At 36.6% G+C, this 19,793-nt stretch overlaps 1 pseudogene; it reads left to right on the top strand.

Annotated features, from left to right (window-relative positions):
- The first annotated feature begins 4,477 nt into the window (after nucleotides 1-4,477).
- Nucleotides 4,478-5,513, top strand: LOC102019720 (annotated as a pseudogene).
- The last annotated feature ends 14,280 nt before the right edge of the window (nucleotides 5,514-19,793 follow it).

Below are 19,793 nucleotides of genomic sequence, written 5' to 3'. Positions count from 1 at the left end.
ATTCTTTGTTCATCCCTATACATTGCAATGACTTTACAATCTACTTTCTAGGAAGAAACTATGAAGAAATTCATTTTTTGTATAACCTGGTTTGTTAAGTTTTATTTCTTCAATTATTGATGGCTTGAAAAGTTTGTTACATCATTACAACTTGTTCTTGTGCATGACAGGTGAAGCTTTAGCACTGTCATATTTAGGGATATTTCTTTCAGAGTTCTTGCACATAAATGTAACAATTGAGGGCATTTCAAACGTTCCAGAATAAGTGATTTTTAAAACTTTTTGAATGGACAATGCAAAGCTTGTTTTCAGTGTTCTGCTTTACCATTGCCAACATCAGTATTTCATGTAAAATCTGAAACTCTTTGCGTAGTCTGGTATAGATGTGATTAGGAAAGACTGTTTAAGCCTAAGAGAAGATCACAAGCAAAGCTCTTGTCTGACTAAGGTAAGAACTCAAGTTTGCATAGAGCACAGAGCACAATTAGGGCAACAATACGCAGAAAGCTAAATAAGGTGTGTTAGAACCAGGTGTGAATGCAAGAAAAAGTGTCAAATATGGGTAAGTGATGAAGGACAGAAGACTTTTAAATTAAATAATCAAAAGCCAGTGGTTTGTATATTCAGTGGAATACTATACAGTTTTGAAAAGAAGGGAACACTATTATTCACTACAAAATGGGTAGAACTAGAGGACTTTATGCTAGATGAAATAATAAACCAGACACAAAAAGACAAATACTGAATGATTTCCCTTACATGTAGAATCCTTAAACGTCAATCTCAGAGAAACCAAGAATCAAAGGTGATCACAAGAGGCTTGGAGTGGGAGAGAGAGATGAGGATAGGCATGTGATAATCAAAGGGTACAAATTCTCAGGTAAACTGAAGGAACATATTTTAATGATGTATTGAACTACATGATGATGACAGTTGCAAAAAGAATAGATTTTTAGGATTCTCATAACAAAAAGAAATTGAAGTGATTGTTATTTTCATTTGTTTGATTGAATTTACATAATGCCTACGTAGATGATAACTTCCTACTGTAACTCTAAATCCTTACAATTATTCCTTGTTAACCGCAAATAAATGTTTTCAGCCTGCAGATGGATCATCAAAGGTAGGGAAGGCAGTAGAATATAAGATTGTTGGCATCATCAATCAGACAAGCTCGAATCTCAACTCTGCTACTCACTCACTTCTGAACCCTTGTTAGAAGTAACAGCTCCACACAGAAGTAACTGTGAACCACACCAGCTTATCCGACCAAACTCAGACTTAGACTCTCCATCTTGACTTTTCCTGAGCCGGATTTCAAAAACGTGTAGTGGATTAGAACTTGATAAAAAGCAAATTCGTCAATTAATGATATTTTATATTCTACATAATGTAAATAGTGTGTGTGTGTGTGTGTGTGTGTGTGTGTAGACAGATGAGTTAGCACACACCTGTATTTTATTTTATAAATGTAACTCCAAAAGTTTCTTTTTCATTATAAGTATATTTCACTACTACCCCTAAAATTTTATATAAATGAAATTACCAAAGAAAAACATTTTTGTCTTGAGATGGGAAGAAATGAATGATTTTTTTTTCAGGTTCACACTAGATGTGAACTAACAGACCTATACTTATCACAAAGAGCACAATCCTGTAATTCCATAAATTTGCACATACATTTACAATGATGTTTATGTTCTTTAATGTATATCATCTGAGCATTTGTATCAAGTGCTGTACACATTTACTTTTTATTTTTTTATTTTTATTTTTTCAGTCCCGGAAATCGAACTCATTACCTTGCGCTTGCCAGGCAGCCGCTGTGCCGCTGAGCTAAATCTCCAGCCCTGCTTTACACATTTAACTTGAGAAAAATGGAAGAAATTTTACAGGTTAAATTGAAGTAAGTCCCCATATTGTGACTTACAAGTTCTCTGTTTTTTTAACTCAAGTGGAAAAATTCATATTTCACTATTCCTTCTACAATAGGATGTGGATTGAGTAATGCCGGTCTGTGGACAGATATCAATGACAACATCTATCTCAATGTAAATATTTTCTTTGTTGATATGTTTTTAGTCCTATTTTTATGTATTGTCTGTTATTGAATCAGTATTTCCCAAAGACATTAACAAAGTAAATAAGATGATAGGTCTTCATCCCTTTTCACAGCAACAAGCAAAAAACAAATAAAGGCTAAATATTTTGTTTCACAAATTTACACATACTTATTAGCATAACACATCCAGTCTTTCAAATTTCCTTCATCCCAAGAAGAGGAAAAAGTGATTATTTTCTCTTTATTTTTGTAATTTATTCAATGCCAAGTTAAGCAGCTCATCCAACTGTAAAACCACACTTGAAGTCCAAAAATGTCATAAGAAGTGGATCAAATTAAAAACACAATGAGAAGCAGGATCTTTATTTGAAATCAAAAAGATTAAGAGTCCATGTCATTGTTTAAACCTGAAATATGCTATGCCTAAATCTCACTTGAGACTTCCTGAATTGGTGCTAGGGACGTTATTTTCATAATCACTATGTTTCAAAAGATAATTAAAATAATTATTTCCTTCCATAAATTTTAAAACAGGAAAATTTCTGGATTGGAACTTTTTAACAAACTGCAAAACACAAAAGCATTGTTCTCTCACTTGACTAATGAAAAAGCAGGTACCAACAAAAGTTTACTTAAAGTAAAAATCATCAAGCGGTTGGGAGGCTTTCTCATTTCTTTTCTTCTTTTTTTTTTCTCTGCATCAGTCCAGATGCACTTTGTGAAAAAAATTCCCTAAGAAAAGAAAAACTTTCCATCTTAGTTTTTAGAGGCAATATGGAAAGAATCAGGAAAAAAATTTAAAGGGCAGTTTTCCATGATGTAACTGAAACTGTTTTATGATCTCCATGAGATTGCCTAAAAATTAAGATAAAGCTGTGTAAATGCCCAACTGCCTTCTGTCTCTGTATCCCTTTTTAGGAGTTGTGAGGATGTGTAATTGTGTCTTTCCTGAACCCTGAATTTAATTCAGAAAATATATCATTTCATCTCTTTTTGAGATGCGTGTTGTTGTTTAAAGCATGTCAGCAGTAGATCTCTTTTCCAAAAGTATGGTTTTGTACTATCACTCTCTCCCTTCCATCCTCCTTCCCTTTCTCAGTGTTTAATGCAAGTGGAAATGGAAGTGAGACAGTAACGATCAGATGAGGCTGGTAAACAACCTTATCAACTTATTCTGTTTTCTCCACTTTATGTGGTTTTCCTAAGGTGTAAAATTATTTGAGATCTTTCTAAATGCCAGCAAACACTATTAGCTTCTGAATTAAACAATGCTTTAATGTGAAGTAAAAACTTCAATCAAAGTTGAAGCTGCACTTTGCACTAGAAGGAAACTTCTATGGGAACCAGCAGGAATTAATAAGAAAATTTATGAGATAAACTGTGATGTGAACATCAGTAATGAAGTGAGTTGGAAACCCGAAAGTGTGTTGAATCAAGGGGACAGCTTCAGAGTGATCACATGACTGCTGCTAGAAATTACCTTCAGTGAATTCTATTGTATTTCCAGCCTGTTCCAGAGCCGAGGCTCCACACACTGCCTTTCCATGTCACCCTTCCCGGGCTTTCTTCTGGATTCTTCCTCCAGGGCTGACTCTCACCTCTAATAGTCTTTTTGCTCCCTTGACTCATCCAAACTCTACCAGTTTTTCCAGCTCCCCTGAGCTCCCTCATTTATTTATAACCATACCCTTTGAAGCTTCACAATACAATATTTTGCCTCTGATTACATAGATCAGATCCAATGACTCTATGTCTATACTTTTAATGATCCCCTAAGGAGAAGAATTAGTTGGTGGATGTGGCTGAGTTATCAGCATATTTTAGCTCCTAGAATCTTGCCTTATATGATATGGCACATGCTCAGTGAAGGGGGATTTATGTGAATGGATTTCTCAAAACTTCAGTAATTCAACTATTTTCAAAACCAGCTGTCCTTTCATTCTGTAGAAGCATCAGATTTGTCAGAATGCTTGCTAGTGTGAGCAAGCCTGCAACTGACAATCACTCTAGTTCAAACAAGCAGATATGCATAAAAAATGGAATAAAACCGGAATAAAGGCAGGACTGGGGCACATGTAAGGAATTGAAATGGAGGCACAAATGATGGTTTGTGGAGCTGGAAAAATAAAATTACAAGAGAAAAATAACCACTTCATTTTCCATGCCACTCATTGTCTTGGCAAACATTTCTTATGATTCAGTAAAATTCTCCCTACATATCTGGGACTCAGAAATCAAAGCTCTGTGAAGAGCTTCCTAGATTTGACCTTCAGTTGATTTAGTATCTTTGAATCAATAGAATATTTCATGGTCAACAAAAATTACTAAGGCTAAAATTGCTCCTCTTTCCAGGCATCCTCATGAGAATGACATCATCTTCAAACCCTGTGTGGCAATCCTTGACACATGGTCATGATGCCCAGGGAACACAGGGCAACCTGGAAATACAAATACTTTCTTAAGATCATCCAACTTTTGGATTATTATCCAAAATGCTTCACTGTGGGAGCAGACAATGTGGGCTCCAAGCAGATGCAGCAGATCCACATGTCCCTCCTAGGGAAGGCGGTGGTGCTGTTGGGCAAGAATACCGTGACGCACAAGACCATCCCAGGACATCTGGAAAATAACCCAGCTCTGGAGAAACTGTTGCCTCATATCCGGGGGAATGTGGGCTTTGTGTTCACCAAGGAGGACCTCACTAAGATCGGAGATATGCTGCTGGCCAATAAGCTGCCAGCTGCTCCCAGTACAGCTGCCACTGCACCATGTGAAGTCGCCATACTAGCGCAGAACACTGGCCTGGGGCCTGAGAAGACCTCCTTCTTCCAGGCTCTGAGCATTACCATTAAAGTCTCCAGGGGCACCATTGAAATCTTGAGTGATGTGCAGCTGATTAAGACTGGAGACGAAGTGGGAGCCAGTGAGGCCACCCTCATAAACATGTTGAATATCTCCCCATTCTCCTTTGTGATCATTCAGCAAATGTTTGACAGTGGCAGCATCTACAACCCTGAAGTGCTGGACATTACAGAGGAAAGTGCAGTCTCGCTTTCTGGAGGGTGTCCACAATGGTGCAGGCGCCTGTCTGCAGATTGGTTACCCAACTGTTGCTTCAGTGCCCCATTCTATCTTCACTGGGTGCAGGTGGGCGTTGCCTTTGTCCTTGAAGACTGACTACACCTTCCCACTTGCTGAAAAGTTCAAGGCCTTCTTGGCTGACCCACCCATATTTGTGGCTGCTGCCCCTGTCACTGCAGCCACCACCACTGCTCCTGCTGCTGCAGCCGCCCCAGCCAAGGTGGAGGCCAAGGAAGAGTCAGAGGAGAGAGAGGAGGATACGGGATTTCACCCCTTTGACTGGTCACCAGAAAGCAAACTACTCAGCCTGCCTGCCTGTCAAAGCAAAGAATGGAGGCAAAATTCTCTTTCAGAAAAAATTATAAGCTGACACATTTGAGACTTTAATAACTCAAAACTTTTTAAACTCACTTTTACTCTGCATGTGATTCTATGGTGTATATGTAAAAGTATAATTATGGTCTCTCTATATGTCTCTCTGTACCTCTGACTGCCTCTGTCTCTCTCTCTCTGTCTCTGTCTCTGTTGCTGTCTCTCAACTTGCATTTGGGAAGATTAAATTCTTAAATGACAATAATAAAATCCAAGAAATAACCAAATGCAAACGAATTATATATTGCAAGTTTGTCTGATTTTGCAAGGTCAAAAATATAAGACATCGTGTAACCCAACTCTGATTTGCAAATATGGACAGGCAGGCACTGTGCCACTGAGCTCTATCCCCGGCCCTGCAAATATGGAAAGTGTCTTGCTGCAGGCCTCACAGCTCATGACAGACCTAACACCAAATCCAGACTTCCTGAGCAGGTAAGACGAGCATGGGCCAAGGGCATCAGAGGAGACTTCACAGCAGAAATGAATTTTCAGCCTAACTCAGAAGGTTAGGTTAAGACTTATGCAGTTTATCAAAGAAAAAAGTGTGTATTAGTCAGCTTTTCTTTACTACAACAAAGTGTGTGACACAGAATATTTTTATTTGAAGAAGTTTATTTCTTATATAGGTTTGGAGGCTCAAAGATGTGGTTCCTGTACTGGCTCAATCATTAGTTGCTTCGTAACAGACAACAACAGTGACAGCAAGCAGTTATGTGTCCCATCTCAAAGAGAGCTACATGGGGCAAACTCAGGTTTCTGCAACAACCCTCTGAGACTTCTGAGGAGTCCTGTGAGAAGAAAAACCCTTGGTGACCTACATACCTCCCACCCAGCTCATCTCTCAGAGGTTCCTTCTTTCCAGATGATGCCACTTGGGGCTTTAACTGCAATGGACCTTTGGGTAACATTCCTACTGTAGCTTAGTATGAAACTGGGAAAGAACTAGATAGGAATCGTATGAATAAGTTTTGGACCAGAACATTTGTTTTTAAAATAAAGTTATAAGATGGAAAACTTTTTAAAAATCTGCTTATAAAATTAGAAGATTTTCTAGAGATTTTAAAAATTCTGACCAAAGTATTGGCATGATCAAAGCCAGGTATTTTTCTTTAGTCAATCAGACTAAGACTAAGAGGAGAAGAAAGTTGAACATGATTCTAATAATATAGTCATGGAAGATACAAATAAGGGTGAGAGTGTGTACTGATGGAAATTAGAGAAAAATAAGAGCTAAGAAGAAAATTATGTAAATGTTCAGAAAGGAGAGGAAAGTTTTAAATGTTCGGAAAGGAGAGGAAAGTTTCCTAGTCTTCAAATACAGGAAAGATAAATCAGAGCATACTTTTTTTAAGGAAACGGAACAGAAACATAAAGTTGTAGAATAATGACAGGTTTTGCTGAGTTTTCAGTGATACACTGACTCCCAAATGGAGATGCCCTGTAGGCAATTAGAAATGTGATACTGGAGTTCACGAGTGCGGTCAAGATTAAAAAATAGATTGGGGAATTGTACAAATAAAGGTGATAATTGAAACCACGAGACTTGATAAGAATTGTGTAAAAGAGAAGAAAGGGAATTATAGATCCTGTCATTACAGTCACTTATTAAAAATTCAAGAATTAACTTTAGTTACTCTCAAAGAGACACTAGAAACGGGAAAAATCATTTTTCTTTTATAGAAGTTTAGAAATATGTTCTTTTTACCATATTTGACCCAGTTTTATATTCATACATATGTAGGTACACATAGTTTCAATATACTATGCCTATGATCAATACTTCTTATTACTCTTATGTGTACTACTGATCCTTAAATTAGTGCATATTGAGTACTATATACTTGATAATTTTTATAACATAAGGGTTTAAATTGATGCAATATTTTAATGATAAGTGGTAGGTGCACTATAATGGGGACAGTTTAATGTGAGGTTAAATTCTAAAGTAAGTGTGTAAAAATGATGTGAAATACAAAATCATCGTATCTCTTAAATGTCCCCTTGTGGACGCAGTTGCATGTGTGGCGATATGCCTGTAGGGGGAGTGTGCAGGGTACCAAGTGAATGTGCACTCTCTATGCAGTAGTACTAAAATATGACAATTATTGGTGCACTACTTCTCCTGTTTTATTAGGTAAATATGAATGCACTCAAATATCTATGGTAAGCTTATGGAGATTATATTCCAGGTCTGGGAAATGGGCACTAAATGATATAATTGATATATGCATAAAGCAGATTAAAAATATGCTTGAAGTCAAGGAGAAATTATAACAGAAGGAGGTGAAGCACAGTATTTCTAAACAGGCTGGAGAGGAAAAATCCTCCTGCAAAGGTAATCTTCAAAGAAAAACTTGAATGAGCTAAGTGACTCATAGGACTGTAAGGAAAAGTGATTCCTTTAGATCTTTCCAAAAGAAGTGCTTTCGCTGGAGTGAGGAATCAGTAAGATTTGACAAGATTTGAGTTGTACTCTACTGGAGCTCTCCAACAACTGTGCTGAAAGTTGTTAAAAACAAATAGGTGTGCCGCCTCCTTAACAAATGCAGGGGCGATTATTTCTTACAAGCTACAGAAGAAGAAAAGGGAAGAGGAAGAAAGAAGCAGAATAAGAAGATGGAGAGGGGAAAAGGAAGAGGGAAAGAAGAGGGAGAAGGAAAAGAAGATGGAAGAGAATGAAAGGGTCGAAGATGGGAGGAGGAAGAGCAGTTAGAAGAGCAGGAAGAATGCTCCCATTAAAGTTGCTTCCCAGAACACTGAAGGCATTGTTGTCTTTGGACATAAGGAGAGAGTTTGGAATACTCTCTTCCCTGGAAGTGTGTAATATGCAGAAATGCAAAAGGTCTTAACCTTTCAATTCCTGATGAGATCAAGCCAAAAGCTGGCTTAGGAGATTTTGATGAATAGAGACCAAAATGGTTGCTGATACCAGAGTTCATTTGACAGCACAAAGCCGGCACGTGGCGTATCTCTGTGAAGAAACAACACACTGTGTCATCTTCACCAACCACCACCATATGTGAAAGCATATTGCTGAGTAAGCACAAGCAACATGCATCTGGGTCACTTCAAAGGAAAACCACTGGTTTTATTTCAGAGGAAAGTAAGAGTAAACAATTGCCTTATAGAAATTTAATTAAGCAAAACCATCTTGAGGATTTGGTCAAATTGAAAAAAGTAATCCCTTGCTTGGTTTTCATCATACAGAAAATTGAATTGAGATGAGCCAAATTCTATGTGCTTTTAAAATTGGTTTCCATTCCAGTGCCAGTTTTAAATGTAGAATTTGTTGCACGGTTTGTATCTCACTGATTCTCTTGAAGCAGTTCAAAAACAGTTGTGTTCTTCAGTAACGGGGCTCCTGGTTGGCAGGCTACCTTGAATTTTTTAAGTTGACATGGAATTTACATAACATAAGATTAATGATGCATTTTATCCTATTTTTCTGCAGTGATGCTTGAATCATTCTGACATGCAAAAAGTCACTAACTTGGAATTTTTTTCTCTTTGGTGGCAAGTATTTAGTGTTTCCAAAAGATGAAAATGTCCTTACAAAACAGAAATTATTCTTTCAATAATTTCACAAGGACTTTATGAAAGAATTCATGTTTCATGGTAGGAGAATTTAAAAAGAGGCATATGTGGCTACCCATAAAGCTAAGTATTACAAATTTACATCTTTAGAACTCTACACAACTACAAAGCCCAACCATTTACCTAAAGTCATGTGATTAACAATCTATCCATTTATATAAATATTTAGGGAGTATGGTATAGATTTTCAAATCACCAAGTCAATGATTTTTTTGAAACATATCACAAGACAGAGATTAATTCTTCATTCAATATCTACTACTTATTGCAGGCTTCTCATGCATTAGACATTCTGTTGGTGCCCATGAGACAAAGGTTAATAAAGTATGACCCCAGATCCTCCTGGACTAGTGCTTTAACAGCTTAAACAATTATATCTATTAAATATATAAAGATCAATTATCTTCTTGGGCATAGAAATAATCACTTCTTTAAGAAATCAAATCTCCAATTAACATATCTCCTAACAATGTAAGTAGAAAGATACAGAATTACCCAAAGAATCTAGAAATTATTTTCCCATCAGGTAAATTTACATTAAATTTGATTTTAATCATATTCTTGGCAATAAATGAAATTTAAATTTTGACAAGGCATGGAGTTTTACAATATAAACTATCACCCAATTCTAGAGTTTGGGTTACTCTTTCAAAAGTTGGAAATATTTGGAGTCCAGGGTAATTTTTAAATCGCTTGAACTGATGTACTCATTCTTGGCCTCATCTAGATATGTGCAGAATGATGTAACTTTCCAGACTGCCCTTTGTCACCTCCATAATGAAATACCACAAACCACTGTTGAGTGAGTTTTTGAACACCATCCTCTCACATTACTCTTATCCTCAAAATTCAGCAATGCTTACGTAGTTCTGCCAAACTGAATGCCTCCCAAATCTGGCTCTAACAGAATGTACAAACTCAGTTCACTTTTTTTACAAATGTGTTTGGTGCCAGAACCAAGCAGATGTTCAGTAGTTCTCTAGGCATAGGACATTCATTCTTTAATCTTTCTCTTTGGGGGAGAGAGCAGAGATATATTGTGGTAATATGCACCTGTGCATTAAGGAGGAAATTATTCAGATGATTAGTATTTGCTTTTAATTTGTTGCCATGGAAGTGAGAGGTGATGTCCCTCAATATTTGTTTATGTTCTAAGTCAATGTTGCATGAAAATAGCGGATTAATTAATAACAACAGAATTTTATGAACAGGAACAAAACCTAAACAATGAAGAAAGTAATCTCCACAGCTAAAATAGACATTTATCTTTAGCACTGACAGTCACTGAACACAAGCTTTTGAAATATAAGTAGAAAGAGACTTGATTCATTCCTGTTACCTAGGAAGACGATAGTTATGACTCGGACATAGCATGTAGCTTTCTTCTCCACTACATGAAAACCAACTGCTCTGGTTTGGATCTTAAAGGCTCATGTGCTAAAGGCTTGGTCTCTGGCTTAGTTAGCATGTTTGGAAAGGGGTAATAACTTTAAGAGTTGCAGCCTACAAAGGGATCTTTAGGTCTTTGGGGTTATGCCCTTTGAGGGGATTATAAAACTTCAATTCCTTCCTCTTGTTCTCTTTTGCTTCTTGGCCATGAGGTGATCAGCCTTGCTCTGCCACAAGCTCTTGCTACAGTGTTGTGTCCAACCACAGACCTAAAAGCAAGAAGGCCAATAACAGTGGACTGAAACCTTAAAGCGGGGAGCCAGAAGAATCCTTTTCTCCTGATAATTTCATTGTTTCAGGTATTTGTGACTGTAATGGAAAGCTGACTAACACACACCAACTTCTCTCCTTACCTGACACGTCTCAACTTCTCTGGCTATTTAATTTCCACTCTGTAAGTGTTCCTCACCGTGGTGCCATCTGGTCCTAAACTATGAAAATTTTGTCCCTAGGCAAGTCTAGCAGGGCATCTTGCATGGTTAGGATCTTCAGCATGAGTGGCCCTCCTCACAGCTCTGTGAGTCTATCAGTGTGCTATGATTCCATTCTAGATGTAAAATGACCCACTTGAGTAAGTTCTAGATAGATTATGCCTGTTGTCACGATGCTTATTAATTTAGCATTTGTTAAAAGTTTTAATTTTTAACAAACTATTACTAAAACTGCAATAAAATATGCCAGCATGGGGCTTGATGGGCTTACACTTTTCCCATTTGCAAACTCTTCTTTGTCATCAAGAAAGTGTTAAAGTAACTAGATTTGCAGCCCTTCTCAAATGTAATGCAATGTGTGAATCAGACCACTCTTTTAAGAGAGGGTGGGGCAGTTGCTGATTAAATGAATTTTACTAAAACACAAGCTAATTCCTTGAAGTCTTCAGAGGTGTACCACTCACCTGTTCTGTAAGTGAATGGCAGCACCAGGCTGCTGGCCAATAAAGCGAGGGAGGCAATGGAAAATAAGCATGGCAGGCCTATAAAAGTAAACAAGGCTTGATTTACTTCTGTACAGCAAAAAATAGTCCGAGTACATTTAGTAGAAGAGGGTCTGCCATTTACTTATGATGTAATCTACAAGCATTCATTGTTTAGTAGTAGCTTTTTTGTGGAAAAAAAATCTCAGCAACAATAATCTCAAAAATGGGGACTATTTAATAAAAAACTGAAGTACTGAATTTCCCTTTTCACAAAGAATTTATGGGCATTTAACATCTCTTAGGGGTCTATTCTAATTTCCCTGGCCATGTGAAAAACTAAAACATATAAATCTGCTGAAAAAAATGTCAGCACATACCTCAAAAATTAAGAGCTATTTCCAAAACACCTTCCCTTCCCAAAGATAGCTATTCAACATGGACTCATGAAGAAGGTCTCTATGTATTATGCAGTGGACTGCTTTTTCCATTTAGATCAAATGACAGTTCTTCTAAGTCAACTTCTTACCTTTTTATTCCATGTTTTCTTGGGAATGTATGAAATATGAAGCAATAATTGCTATTATTTTGTCTCTAACAGAATAATTTCACAAACATAAATGATGTTTCATTATCCTCAGATGCTTCAAGTAGAACATTAGTCAAGACTACCTATGGTTCAGTTATTTGGAACTCAATTTTTGGACTCAAAGTAAAATTTTATTTATTTATTTTTTTTGGTTTTTCTCCGGTACCAGGAACCAAACTCACGACCTTGCGCTTGCCAGGCAGGCGCTTTTGCCGCTGAGCTAAATCCCCAGCCCCTCAAAGTAAAATTTTAGAAGATCATTCTGTTGACCTCAAAAATCTGACAGTGTAAAGTCAAATGATAAGCTGTGTTTTGAATATACTTTGCATTTGGCTCCAGAAATACAAGTTTACACCTGAATGGAGTATTCTATCATGGGAGAAATGATGTTCTACTATATTAAGAAACTAGTGAAGTAAGATTGCCCTTGAGAGCGCTTGCAGTGCACTCATAACTCATAGTTGAATCCTCTATAACTAGTGTATTCTACAAACCAAAATAGAAGTCAGGATTGAGAAAATTCACATACTGAGTTAGAATAACTGAATTTCCAAATTTTTCAAACAAAGCTAAGGTTGACTTAATTACCATGATCACTATGGAAGTATACACTTTATTTCTTGTCTATTTTTTCTATTAGAAATATGTAGACTTCTAAAGAAGCATTTTGTAAATCTACTTCTAGATGTTGTTTGCATTTTTAACAAATGAAGTTTTTGCAAAATGCAGTTCATTTTTTATCTTTTCTTTAATTATAATTACTAAAAATTATACTTGAAAGCAACAACATTAGAAATATTTGTTGTAAAAGCAAGTGATCCGCCACACATACTATGAGTTCTCATAATGGATTTTCTTTTTAAATTCTCTAATTTTGCTTTGGAATAGTTCAATTTAGCTAAAGAAATTTTTGATGGAACTTTCTATTTCAGTTGCTTAAGTTTCTGTATGGAAATCATCCAAATTTTACTCTGTACAAAATGAATTTAGTTTGATGATCCATGTTTTGGAAGAGGAGAAGATTATTTCTACCTTGTACAAGTGGATTTAACACTGGGCTCTGATGTAGAGATTCCTTGATTTATTAATGAAACATGATGTGTTGAACAAGGCAGGCTTGGTCACGTATTTGAAGATCCTTTTGTGATGCTAAGGCAGCTTTCAATAGGAGATCTTCAGGACTCCCCAGATTACATAAATTACCTACCTTTCATTAATGATTATGCTCGTAATAAATAATGCTGCAGACTTCTGTTTTGAAGGAAATATTCATCAATCTCAGAAACGCTTAGGTGAAAGTCAGATGGGACAGCCTCTTTTCCAGCAAATGGAAGCAACAACAGGAGGAAGTTTCCACTGTTTGAACACCTTCAGATTTCCCTGGGCAAGCCTGAGATAATATTTCATGTTCGTTGGGTAGAGATGACTAAATCATCTTCACGTTTGTATCCAAAAACAAAGAAAAACTTGCTGACTTTGGGAGAAAGTGAAAGGCAATTGGAAGATCACGACTCACCAGAAATAATCATTCCTCACCCTGGGGAATTGTGGAAGAACTGAGAAAATTAGCAAAACCAGGAGAAAATTGACCTACTCATTCAGCAAGGCTGTGGTGGACTAATTAATGGTCAACTTGAATGGAAATGTCCAGATGAACTGAGTCAGCATGGTTCCGGGTGTGAAAGATCCAGCTGAGAATTGTTGCCAGAATGGCATAAAAAGAGAACAGGAAGAGAAGACTGCGTGCTGCTGATTTTCCTGAAGAAGCTGCTTTTCAGCAGTTTTTCTTCAAAGGAGTTTCAGCTGCTGTCTTCCTTTGGGAGAGCTTCAATCCTCATCTTCATTTTAGCCATTATCTCCATGTTCTCAGTGTAGGTCTTTCAGCCTCCTGACACAGATCTTTCACTTGCCATCACAGACTTTCTAGCTTCCACCACTGGCTCTTGGGCCTTTGCAGTGCAGATCCTTGATACAGACCTGTGCAGGACATTACCACGGGCTCCAAGCCTGGACTGGAGTCTTCGGTCTCCAACACACTGAGAGACATCTTCATTCTCCTATACCTGACTGTAGTAAGCATTGACTAAAACAGCGGCCATTCTCCTAAGACTCTGCATTTCATGTCTCGGGGAAAGAGATCTTCCATTCACAGTATGTTCACCCAATGGAGAGTATCTCAGCTTAAACAACCAGAATGCAAATCACAACCAAACATATGCCAATTACCATGAGTGAGCCAAATCTTCCTGACTACTAAATAGACTTTTCTAGCTCCTGATTTCCTGGTGTGAGAATCTTGAAAGCTCTCTTTCTCTCTTTCAGTACTACAGATTGAACCCAGGGCTTTCACACTGAGCTATATCTGCAGCCCCTTAAAAAATTATTTTGAGCCACATTCTGGCTAAGTGAGCTAAGTCACTAAACTTCCCAGGCTGGGCTCAAACCTTTGATCCTGTGGCCTCCCAGTGTGCTAAGGTTACAGGTGTGTACTACTCTGCCTAGTAAGAATTTTTCTCTTAAAACAAATACAGTCTACCCTCATGTCCACATGAGGATTCAACTTACCATAGATTGAAAATATTTGAAAAAATAACTGTCTGAGGTGAACTTGTACATTTTGAAGCAATTCTGGAGGCCTTCTTTCATGTCTTTACAAAATATGATAAAAAAAAGTACAGCCTGAGTGCTCTGCAATGGAAAAGCAGTCTTGAAAAAATATTATACACTCAGAGGATCAGGTTCATCAGATCTGGTACCTTGGAACTTCTGGCTCTGCCATAAAGTGAAAATGACCACAAAAGGTAAATGTTTTGAATCACTTCACAATATTGAGGCAGCCATGTCAGCACAACTAAAGACCGTCATGAAAGGAAACTTCCAGAGATGCTTCAGAAGGATGCAGTAGTGATGGAATAAGCCAGGAGGGATACACTGATGGGGAATAATGGCAATAAGTGTTTTAGTATACTTTTAAAAAACTTAAACACCATGTTTTTTATTATAGCTCATATACTAAAATGAGCCATTTTGACAATGAACAATTTATTGTTTCAGACTTTCAAGATTCATTTGAAAGTGTAGATAAAATGTCCTGGCTGTTACTATTCTCTTTACAGTCACTTTCTTCTATATTTTCTCTCATTTTTTCTTGCATTTTCTTTGTTTTTTCTTTGTTTCTTGAGATAGGGTCTCACTATGTAGGCTAGCTTGACCTCAGACTTGTGATCTTCCTGCCTCAGCCTCTTTCTTCTAGATTAACAATGTAAGTTAAGGAAAAGGTGAATCAAAACTGCATTGAACTTCTATCTCACTCTAGTCAGAGTGGCTATCATGAAGAATACAGAAAACAAGAAGTGCTGGAGAAGGTTTGAAGAAACCATGGAGCTCTTCCACCCTACTGATAGGAATTTCCAGGCATTATGGAAATCAGTATGGAAGGTCTTCCAAAAACTAAAAATACACCTACCATTTGATCCAGCTGTACCCATTCCTCACCATACCCAAAGTACTTAACCCTTGAATACTTTAAAAATACCTACATACCCTTGGTGTGTGGCACAACTCACAGTAACTCAGACATAGAACCAGCCTGGATATCCACTAACAGATGAATGGATAAAGAAAATGTGATGTACATACACAAAGGAGTATTATTTACCCACAAAGAAGAATGAAACTGTCATTTTCAGGAAAATACATGAATACTGAGTGAAATAAACCAAACTCAAAAGGACAAATATTGTTCATTGTGTCTATTATGTGGACTGTAAAAGAGATGACGAGAAAGTAGAAGAGAAACTCTTAGACAAGAGGAAAGGAACAAAGGGAAGTGATAATGGGGAGATGAGCAACATACATGAAACTCCCCTTGTGAAAAAAATGCAAGTAGGGAGGGTGAAGAAATGGGATTACAGGGGTTAAAACAATCAAAGTGTGTTGTGTGTCTCTATGAATCTGCCAAAATGAAACCCATTAATCTGTACAATAAAAGAGAGTGACAAGTAAGTTATTTTAATAATAGAGGATCAATAAATATTAAAGGATAATCTCACAGAATGTAAAATATATTAAAACACCATGTACATCAGAGATACAAATAATATTCAATCATATCTCTATGAAGCTGTGGAAAGACAAACATAATATAAAGAATTTAAAGACATCATTTAGGGGGCTGGGGATTTTGCTTAGTGGCAAAGCACCTGCCTGGCAGGCGTGAGGTCATGAGTTTGATTCCTAGTACAGGAAGAAAAACAAAAAAAAAGAAAAAGAAAGACATCATTTAGGATGATTGCATTTATACATTGATGAAAACATTCTCTTTCTACAGTGTCTACTCAGGTGAAAAATAACTCTGTCATATATCTGATAATGTTACAAAAATTCCTTTACAAAAAATGATTGCACATGGTACAGTATTTGTGCCGAAATTCGTTTGTAAAGTTTTAAAGTATCATGGGTGATTTTGCCTTTTAATCACAGTAACTCTGATAGGCGTGAGGCATTCACTCATTATGCTTTAGAATTTACATTTCTCTGGTGACTAGGCATTGAACAGTTTTTTCATATATCAATCAGCCATTTGTATTCCTTTTGAGAAATATCTGTTAAATCCTTTCCTTATTTTTTTTACTACTTTTGAGAGGGTGTGGTTGTTTGTTTGAGATAAGGTCTCCTGTATAGTCTAAGCTGAATTTGAATTTAAGATCCACCTGGCTCAGCCTCCAGAGTGCTGGGATTGTAGGTGTGCAGCACTGCTGTCAGATTTGCCCACTTTTACATGAGGATAATTACTTTTTGTTACTGACTCATTTGAGTTTCTTTAGTATTGTATATTAGGTTCTTATGGGAATAATGATTTGCAAATATTTTCATCCCTAAAAAAAATCCCAAAATATCCCTGAATAAGTACTTTAATGATAACATGTAATGTATTAAATATTGTTATTCTCCTATCATTTTGTGATGAAATATTGTTTTACCTTTTTTCCATAAAAAATCCCAAAATTAAATAAAATTTTAAAAATTCTAAGATATTATCACAATTATGGTTATAGGTGAATTATGAATAGAAATAACCAAGTTTGGATTTTTTTCCTTAGTAAAAATATACTTAAGGAAAAACTGAATACATGTATGCAAATATATATATTACTATTATCTCCCATTTAGCCCAATTTTCTCTCATTAAAATTAATACTTTTGGAAAGAACATTTTCTCATTTACAAATAGCATAGTATTAGAAAAAGGGAAAATGAAATTTGTTGCTAATCTTAAATTTATTGACCACACTTACCACATGGGAGAATATAAAATATTTGATTATTGAAAAACAATTCTTTTACATAACACTGAATCATATTCATTTGGAAATATCTAAATACAAGAAAATGTTAATGTAAATGTTTTATACCATCCAATGTACATGGATACCAGCTATTTTTAAATTATGGAATTTTTAAAGTAGATTATGAATAAAAATGTAAATATACCACTAAAGTAAAATGATTTTTGTGGTAGAAATTTTTTTCAAAATTCCAAGTTTAGCACCTTCTTTCATCACAAACATATTCGTTTGGGGAAGATAAAGACCCTAAAGATCCATTGTTGGCCTGACCATGTGACCTGGTAAGATGAGGCATTTCTGCTCAGGGGCTCCTAGTACATTTTAATGTAATCAGGTGAACTCTCACTGCATCATGAATGGGTTACAGGGAGGCAAAGGGCACAGGAAGGCCCAGGGAGAACAGCAAAGCTACTCCCAGGGCCAGGAAGCACGCGGAACGCCAGGCAGTGTGTGGAGCTGCACAGGACATTTATGACTTTCCTTTTCTGGCCTCTGAGCCCAGCTTTACCTCATCTGACCTAAGTGAGTCTCTGTAATTTCCAATGAAAAACTTTTAGCTCCGGTTTTTCCATTCTGTGCAATTGACATTGCATGTGTCTGATGGATTGATTACACGCATTTAAAGTTTCTCTGTGTTTCTTGTTTATCCAACCATAAACTAGGAAGAAATAATGTTTGCCTCAATGTTTATAGGACTTTCATATATTTGGGTTTCATAAGGATTGCATGCATCAAATGTCCAAATCATTCTGCCTGATTAGAAAGTTTTAGACCTCTCATATATGCGTGACAGGTTATCCAATGTCGGGGAAGATGGAGTAGAACGGAGAGCTCAAGCTTGCAGATTCTGGAGCCACTTATTATGAATTTCACCCTGCTGTTCTAAGCATGTAGTTTGCCAAATTATTTAAATTCTGCACCTCTGTGTCTTCATGTATATCAACCTCAAAATAGTGCCTGTCTTGTTTTGTAAATATTGCTTTAACTAAAATGTAAAAAATATAGGACTTATTACATCACAACATCACAAGCATCTAATCCAATTTAATGATGTTTAACTTAGTCACATGGAAACCATAAATAGTTAAAGGCATCCAGCAGCTACACAGCCCTCTAACACTTGCTTATTTCTAATCTTTAGTTGTCATTTAAAGGCCTCAAAATACTATGAATCCTTGCCAGTGAAGGAAAACAAAAGGAAAGGAAAAAGGACAGATTTGCTTTATTAGTCAGATCATATACATAACAGAAAATATTTAAAAAAAACACTAATAAGGTCCCTATGCGCAAAGCCCAAGTTTAACACCCCACTTGTACATTATTCACCCTAAAACCCACAGGCACTTATATTTAAACAAATCGCCCAACATGTCGCCCGCACAATTAAACTAACAGAAAACATGAGGAGCATTTATTTGTTGTTTTTTTTTTATTTTAAAGATAAAAGGGGGGAAACATTAACAGACATACAACATTTTACAACATATCACAAGCACAGTACAGACAATACAGAATTACAAACAGAGTGGTAGGGAATTAACAATGGTTGTTGTATTACATACTGATATCTTCAAAGTGGCTTCTCATGAAAACAGATATAGACATGCAATACTGGTCAACCAAAGACTCACTGACAGTTTCTTCCAGCATAGAAATAGAAGACAGAAGAACAACCATGTTAACCATCCTGTATATACATACATACAAAATTTCTCCTTCTTTCCCTTCTCTTTTCCCACATCCCAGTTGCCCTTTACTCTTCAGTGGTTTCCTATCATTTCACAGTGTCTATCATACCTCCGAGTTTAAATTAACTCTTTTAAGATTTACACTAGTGAAACAATGTGGTGCTTGCACATGTATGTTTGATTTATTTCACTTATGAGTATGGTCTCTAGTTGTGACCATATAAATATAAAGACCTCAAGTTTATCTTTCTTTATAGCTGAGCAATATTCCATTATATAAAAGTACCACAATTTTCTTATCCAATCCTCGGTGGATGGACATTTGGGTTGCTTCCACATTTTAGCAATTACAAATTGTGCTGCTATGAACATAGGTGCACATATATCACTGTGATATGATGTTTTTAGATCTTCTGGGAAAATACCCAGCAGGGGGATAGCTGGGTTGAATGGGACCTCTAAACCTAGTTTTCGGAGGAATCAGGAGCATTTATTTGTTTGAGTTCTGAGTATGTGAACTCAGAGGATCGCGATACTCGTGTGACTCGGTGTAATGAAGCGTTCATTAACTTTGCCTACCCAATAAACCACTGCGTGTTGTTATCTTTATGTGATTTTTTTTCAAACAGGGTTTTGTGAGCAGGACTGAGCAGTGCTGAATACATTTTTCAAGCACTTTATCTAACAAATGAAT

The sequence above is a fragment of the Chinchilla lanigera genome, unplaced genomic scaffold (assembly GCF_000276665.1).
Source record: "Chinchilla lanigera isolate Chin_1 unplaced genomic scaffold, ChiLan1.0 scaffold00027, whole genome shotgun sequence".
Lineage (NCBI taxonomy): Eukaryota > Metazoa > Chordata > Mammalia > Rodentia > Chinchillidae > Chinchilla > Chinchilla lanigera.
Note: the sequence above shows the minus strand (reverse complement) of the source record. Positions and strands in the feature narration are given on the sequence as shown.